This window comes from Capsicum annuum, chromosome 3 (assembly GCF_002878395.1).
Source record: "Capsicum annuum cultivar UCD-10X-F1 chromosome 3, UCD10Xv1.1, whole genome shotgun sequence".
NCBI classification, from domain to species: Eukaryota; Viridiplantae; Streptophyta; class Magnoliopsida; order Solanales; family Solanaceae; genus Capsicum; species Capsicum annuum.
This window is the reverse complement of record NC_061113.1, coordinates 229,019,477-229,027,203: the sequence shown is the minus strand read 5'-3', so window position 1 is coordinate 229,027,203 and position 7,727 is coordinate 229,019,477.

The following is a 7,727-nucleotide window of genomic DNA, read 5'->3' as shown; positions in this document are numbered from 1 at the left end:
TGAAAACAAAAACACATGTTACCTTCAAATCAAGAGCTTTAAAGCCTAAATATCAAAAGGTGCAATTTTTGACTTCTGCAAATTCAAGAGGTGGTATTGCTAAGTAGGTTTAGTAATTACAATCTTGATAAAAACTCATCATTCTAAACCCCTATTATATTCACTTCCTTGTCTGGGTATTTCAAGCATTGTTTGATAGGTGCGCATTTCCTAACTTGAACCTTTACTCCTAGGAAACACACTTTCTAGTCGAGTTTTTTCATTTAACCCCTAGGAGACGCACTTCCTAGTATGGATAATTCAAGTTTCATTTGTTAGGTGACACACTTTCTAACTAGAACCTTCACTCCTAGAAGACATACTTTTTAGTCGAGTCATTTCATTTAATCCCTAGGAGACACACTTCCTTGTCTGGGTAATTTAAGTTTAATGTGTTAGGTGATGCACTTCCTAACTTGAACCATCACTCCTAGAAGACGCACTTTCTAGTCGAGTCCTTTCATTTGACCCCTAGGAGACACACTTTCTTGTCTGAGTATTTCAGGTTTCAGTCGTTAGGTGACATACTTCTTAACGTAAACCTTTACTTCTAGAAGACACACTTTCTAGCTAGAGTACTCCACATTAACTTTAGGAGATGCACTTTCTAATTTTTGTAATCAGTTTACTTTGAAGAGAAGTATTTCTTTATCAGGGCCTTGATTCAACCTCTTTACCGTTCTTTTCAAAAGTAGTGATCCGATGACACTAACAACTTTTCCTAGTACAAACTGGGGCAAAAAAATTTATGTGTGTTGTATGAAATTTTACTTTCTGCTCAGAACCCTCCTGGATAATGGAAATTTCTTTATGCTCAGGACCCTCCTAGATAATGGAAATTTACTTTCTGCTCAGGACCCTCTTGGATAATGAAAATTTTACTTTCTTCTCATAACCCTCCAGGATAATGGGAATTTTATTTTCTGCTCAGGACCCTCCTGAATAATGAGAATTTTACTTTCTACTCAGGTCTCTCCTGGATAATGGAAATTTTACTTTCTGCTCAGGACCCTCCCGGATAATAGAAATTTTACTTTCTGTGCAGGACCCTCCTGGATAATGAGAATTTTACTTTCTGCTCAGGACCCTCCTGGATAATAGAAATTTACATTCTACTCAGGACCCTCCTAGATAATGGGAATTTATTTCAGCTCAGGACCCTCATGGATAATGAAAATTTACTTTCTGCTCAAGACCCTCTAGGATAATGGGAATTTACCTACTGCTCAGGACCCTCATGGATAATGGGAATTTACTTGCAGCTTAGGACCCTCCTGGATAATGGGAATTTATTTAAGCTCAGGACCCTCCGGGATAATAGAAATTTATTTCAGCTCTGGCCCCTCCTGGATAGTGGGAATTTACTTTCTGCTCAGGACCCTCTTGGATAATGGAAATTTATTTCAGCTCAGGACCCTCCTGAATAACGGAAATTTATTTTAGCCCATGACTCTCTTGGATAATGAGAATTTATTTCAGCTTAGGATCCTCCTTGATAATGGGAATTTACTTTTTGCTCAGGCCCCTCCTAGATAATAAGAATTTATTTTAGCTCAGGACCCTCCTAGATAATGGAAATTTACTTTCTGTTCAAGACCCCCTGGATAATGAGAATTTACTTTCTACTCAGGAACCTCCCGGATATTGGGAATTTACTTTATGCTCAGGCCCCTCCTGGATAATAGGAATTTACTTTCTGTTCAAGACCCTCCTGGTTAATGGAAATTTAATTTCTGGTCAGGACCCTCCTGAAAAATGGAATTTTATTTTTCTATTTCACTATTTACTTTGAGTTTAGGAACACATTTGAAAAATAGGGCGAAGAAATAGAAAATCAGGAGCGCGCCTGAAGAACGGCATGAAGAAATAGCAAGTCAGGAGTTGACTGGAGAATGGGGTGAAGAAATAGCAAGTCAGGAGCTCACCTGGAGAATAGAGTGAAGATTATAAGTTGCAAGATCAGGAACCCGCCTGAAGAATAGGGTGAAGATTTTCAAATTCAAGTCAGAAGAAAGTGTGAAGAACAAGTCAATTTTCAAGTTTCTCTCCAATACCAAGAATTAAAAGGGAGGAACATTTCATTTTTCAAGATTCAACTGAAAATAACGACTTTTCATCAGTTGAAAAGTCATGAAGATTCAATTAAAGATTCTAGAAAAGCAGCGTAGATAGGATCTTTCACTTGTATCTTCATTTTATTTTTTGTTACTCATTTGAATGTAAAAGCAGAATGTCATGAATCTGAGACTCAACAGAAACTGACTCGACTTCTAACTCACTGTCTCACCATTTTACCTCTTTGAGCTACACGTGACCTAATTTCCTTATAATCTGTATATGTAGGCTTTCCAAAACTAGGACTCGATCACATTTTCTTTATCCTACCATTTTGAATAATCGGAGGGTCAAAATTTATCTCATTGTCTACTTTTTTATATGATAACTCTCCGAAATTTCAACAAAGAGGGGCAGAATATAGACACGTGATTTTTTACCCTCCCAGAGTTTTAACCTATTTTTCAACATTAAATATTTATATGTTGTCCAATATTTATTTTAGCTCTTATTTCATTTTTTATAGTTTGTATTTGAAAATAAATAAATAAAGTTACATTTTGGGATATTTTATTTTTATTTTATTGTTATGTTTATTTTTAAAATAATTCAAAAAACTTTAAAATGCATATTTCTCTTTTAATTTTAATAAAGTCAAAATAGCTCGGTGGACCCTTGTACTTGGTCTGATTTGTAAAGTGGATACTCCTAATTATATATTTGTCATATAAACCCCTTAACTCAATAAAACTCAATATTTTAAACCCTTCTTACCGTGTGTGTAGTCCACTCTCTTTAAAATTAATTAAATATTATATCCACATTAAATAAATTAATGTCACGTCACATAAATTAATGTCACACCATAAATATCTTTATTAATTACTTTTAAAATTATTAATCAATAATATTAAATAAAAGAATAATAAATTAAAATGTTATTATTTTGGGAGGCTTATCCGAACAATTCCCAGTTTCTCCGATCACCGATAGCTCAGAAATCAGCCATGGGAAAAGGAAAATGTGATCTAAATTAATTGAGAATGCTCCAGCTAAAATTACAAATGTTTCTACTATGCAATAATAGAAACTCAATTGTATTGAAATGGGAATTGGTGCGATTAATTCGTCGTTGGAGGGTAATGAAAATCGACCAAGTTCTGGACAGATTCATGATGGAATAATGGTTTGGGGTGAAATTGAACGTACACGCATTCTACAAGTCCAATTTTGGGTCAGTAAAATTCGATCGACGTCGCTAGAGAAGCTCGAAATTTCGGCCACTTTACTGTGATGATTGAAAATTCACAAATTGGTAAAATTTCAAAGGATGGTAAAGTGCTAATTGATAGAGAAGATCAGAACACATCTCAGAATAAAAAGTTGGGTGGGGTGGGTTGGTGAAGACAAGTTGGGGTGGGTGGGGTGAAGAAGACGAAGGGTAGTGTACGGGGAAGAAAGGGGGGGAAAATGGCTGGTGGGTTAGGGGAGGGGGTTTGTAGGAAAAAAAGGCTGACTGCTCTTTTTTTAATTTCTTTTTAAATTTTAATATTATTTTAATATAAATATATTGTTTCACTTGCTCATACACGCGTGTAGTCACGCGACATATCCTGCTTAGCCATTTTAATACCACATAGGTCCGGTCAATTGTCAAGGGTTTAAAATATTGAGTTTTATTGAGTTGAGAGGTTCAAATGACAAATGTATAAGTAGGAGAATCCACTTTACTAATCAGACCAAGTACAAGGGTCCACCGAGCTATTTTGTCATTAATAAATATATTAGTAGTTTATTATTCTGTTAATTATATTATTTTAGGCTATTTATAAACTTTCATTATATTCTTCCTAAATATAAAAATTAATTAGTAAATATTCTTTTATTATTATTATTATTTATTTTAATTTAAAAAAAAAAGAATAATTATCCTAATAAAACTACCATCAACTTCCCCACCTATCTGACATAGCCCATTATCCCTTAAGTACCCCTACATTTTCTTTTTAAGTGGAACTCCTCAACTCCCAAAGGAGAAGTTACGTACATAGAGAAAGAGAGAGAGAGACAGAGAACACAAAAAAAGTACGGAAGAAAAGAAAAACGCAATAGAAAAGAAAGGGAGAAAGAAGTAGAAAAGAAAGGGAGAATTGAATTCGGTTCTGTTTGAAGTTTTCAGTGAGGATTTCTTGCTTCATTACTCGTTTTAATTCATCACAGGTTCTTATTCAATATTGTATTGCTTATGTTATAAGTTTACTATGGAAAAACATGAATAGAAATGTTCAAGTGATTCTATGAATTATTTAGTACATGTGACTGTTGTAATATCATGTTTTATTTGTATAATTATTCGAATCAGTTTTGTATTTTCTTAATTATTCGTTGAAATTGATCTTGAATATTGAGACATTCCTCCAGAATATATATGATGATTTGTTCTTTTCATAGAAAAGAAGTTGAAAAAAGGAAAAGAAAAAAAGAAAATAGGTATGCATAGAATACATACTGGAAAAGAAATATATTATCCAGCAAGTTACATCAACAAAGAGAGATACTCCTCCATTTCCATTTTTACATAGTAATGTGCATACACAAAGAAACAACGAAAAAATAGTGAGGAATTAGATTGGTAAAAGAGAGAAGATTGCAGTAAGGAAAAGGAAAAAATATATATCAGTGAGGGAGAAAAATAGTAGAAAACAATGGTGAACAGAATCAAAGAAAAATGGTCTTTCCAGCGAAGCTTTTGCCGGAATCCACCAGTCACTAACAACAAAGTTTTCCAGCGCATCCATTTCGCCGAAAATAAATCAAAAATTGATTAGAAACGTTAATCAGTAGCCAAATCATCCCACCACCAGAAAAATTATCCAAAACTAGATCTGGCCAGCTTTCGTCCCATTTTCGTCGAATCATCACTGGAAAATGATCGATCGAGCACGCAAAAGCTCTGGAAAGCCACTAGATTCACCCATTTGTCAGAAAACCCATCAAATTCGACCCCTGTGGTCGGTTCCGACGACAAATCGCCAACAAAATGATGTCGCCTCCGCGCCGCCCTTTCTCCCATTTTCCGCCGCCTACCTTTACTTCTGCCGGCGAATTCTGGCGAAGTCAGTCAACCAACAGTCCCTCCAACCACTGCCGCACCACAGGGGGCAGATCTGGCCGAAATTTTATCCGGCGTTACTCCGACGAAACCCACCAGAAAGTGATGCCTCTATTATTCCCAAAATCTAATTCAAACCGTTGAGTATTTGTATTTTACTTAGACTAATATATCATATGATTCGGGTTGCTTGTTTTCTTCGTGACTTTGTGTTCAAGTTAGATTTCGAGAATTTTTGTGTATGATTTATCTTATACATGATTTGGGTTTGTAGTAATTTAAAGAGAATAGATTTGAGGGATATTATTAAAATTTAGCATAATATGGGTATGCTTGTGTATTTTTATTGTTTATTTTATTATTTTTATTTATTATCATTAATAAAGCTTAATAATTATTTGTTAAATTAATTGACCGCCTTGAATGAATTTTACTTAAAGGTTATTGTTAAGGTTAAGTAGCATTTCGAATGGATAAGATTGTTACGAGTTTACAAGAGTCAAACCAACGCCTCTAACACTCCGCAAGTTTTAGGCGCTTTTAAATATTCGTCACAATCAAGAATGCAGCGTACGCATCTTTCTGAGATATTTAAAAATAATTCAAGGTGCAATAATGCACCTTGGTAAATATTTTCTAAAATTAACTTTCATCAATTTAATATAAGAGGCGCAAACAGATATTTTTGGTATAATAAAAATGAGCGAATTAGGCCTAAACATAATGTATCAAAATAGTTTGAGTCAAGATAAGTTGATACAAGCAATTGTGGTAGAACCACAGGACTCGAGGGGTGTCTCACAGCTTTCCCTCGGTCAATAGAATTTCTTACCCGGTCTTTTATTTTCACATACCAAAATAAAAAAGTCATTTTCTTTTAATTAGGAATTCATTAAGATGACTTGGAACACCACAAGTCAATTTCAAGTAGCGACTCTGTAAATAAAATAATCTCTATTCAAAATCGTCACTTTAATTGGAAAAACAGTTCGCCCCTATGGGCGAAAAAGGGGCGTGACACCCATTTCCATTATTGATTGGTTAAACTGAAATATAAGTTCGAAAGAAGGAAAAATTCAATTTTCGAATTGTCGTGGCAGAACTTTGTTTTGAGTGGTTATTCAAAAGTTGTGAGTGTTGTTAGAAGCTCATATCACAAATTTAAAGAATTTTGGAACAAATTTAAGGTGGTTTTTTATTTGAATTTAAGTTTGGTATATCGTCGATTTTTTTTTACACTATCAAGTAAAAATATAAAAATGAATGACCTGCTACAACATGTAAAAGTCACATGATGGTGTAAAATAAAAAAACACCGATGGTACACCAAACGTAAATTCTTTTGATTTATTTACAACATGAGCTATTTATTCAGCTAATTTTTGTGGAAGAATATGGATGTACATACACTTTTTATAAATAATTATACATTATATACACAATTATGTACTATTATTTATACAATATAAATACATTAAATAACTATTTTTATAATTTCAATATATATTATACTACATATTCATGTAACCGTTTTATTGAAAATATTTTTCGCCTCCTATAATGTTACCTAAGAAGCAAAATTTCAAACTAAAATACGTGGTGTAGTGAATGAAATTATTTTTATATTAGCTACATTTTGAGTTTTTTAATTAGGAAAAATAACATAAGCATACATCTTAAATTATCATATTTATATAAATTTCCACTCTTATAAAGTAATTACAAAAATTTCAATTAATTATATTTCTTCGTTAGATGTGTCGGGAGCTAATTATGTATCTCGACAAACTCAGAATAAAAAAAATGTATTGAAAGCTAACTATGTATCTTTACAAAGAAAAAAATTATCTTCATTTGATGTTTTATGTATTGACAGATACAAAATTGAAAAAAATATGTCTGGAGCTAATTATATATCTCGACAAACCTTCAATTGGAATTTTTCAGCTATTATGCAAATGTAAAAATTTTTTATAATTAAGCCTCAAAGTATTGAAATTTATATTGTTTGTTCTTTGAATTATGAAAAAAATTTCTTGATAAAGAGTGTTACCTCCGAAAAGACCATTCCTGAATTTATATTCTATAATCTATATTTATATCTATAATATATTAAAAGTGGAAAGGCCCTTAGAAAAGTGATTTGAATTTTTTGCCCTTCATTAAAACACGTTGTAATAGACAAAATCGTCTTTTAGCTATTTTCTAATAATTTTAAAATTAAAAATCCATTGAAACTTAGTTATTAAACCTTTCCTTATTTGAATTATGTACTTAAAATTTAGGATTCTTTTGAAAAAATATTTTACCAACATCGATCAAGTTTTTCAAGGAATTTTACCAAAATTAATACGTATGGACATAGTGCAAAAAGAAGAAGAAAATATTTTTTAAAAAAGTAAACCGTTTCCATATTTTTTTTAACTATAAGTGATCATCCCTTTTTTAAAATATGTAAAAGTGTTACTATTTTATATTTTTAAATCAATTAAAATACTACCTTATATAATTATTTAATTAT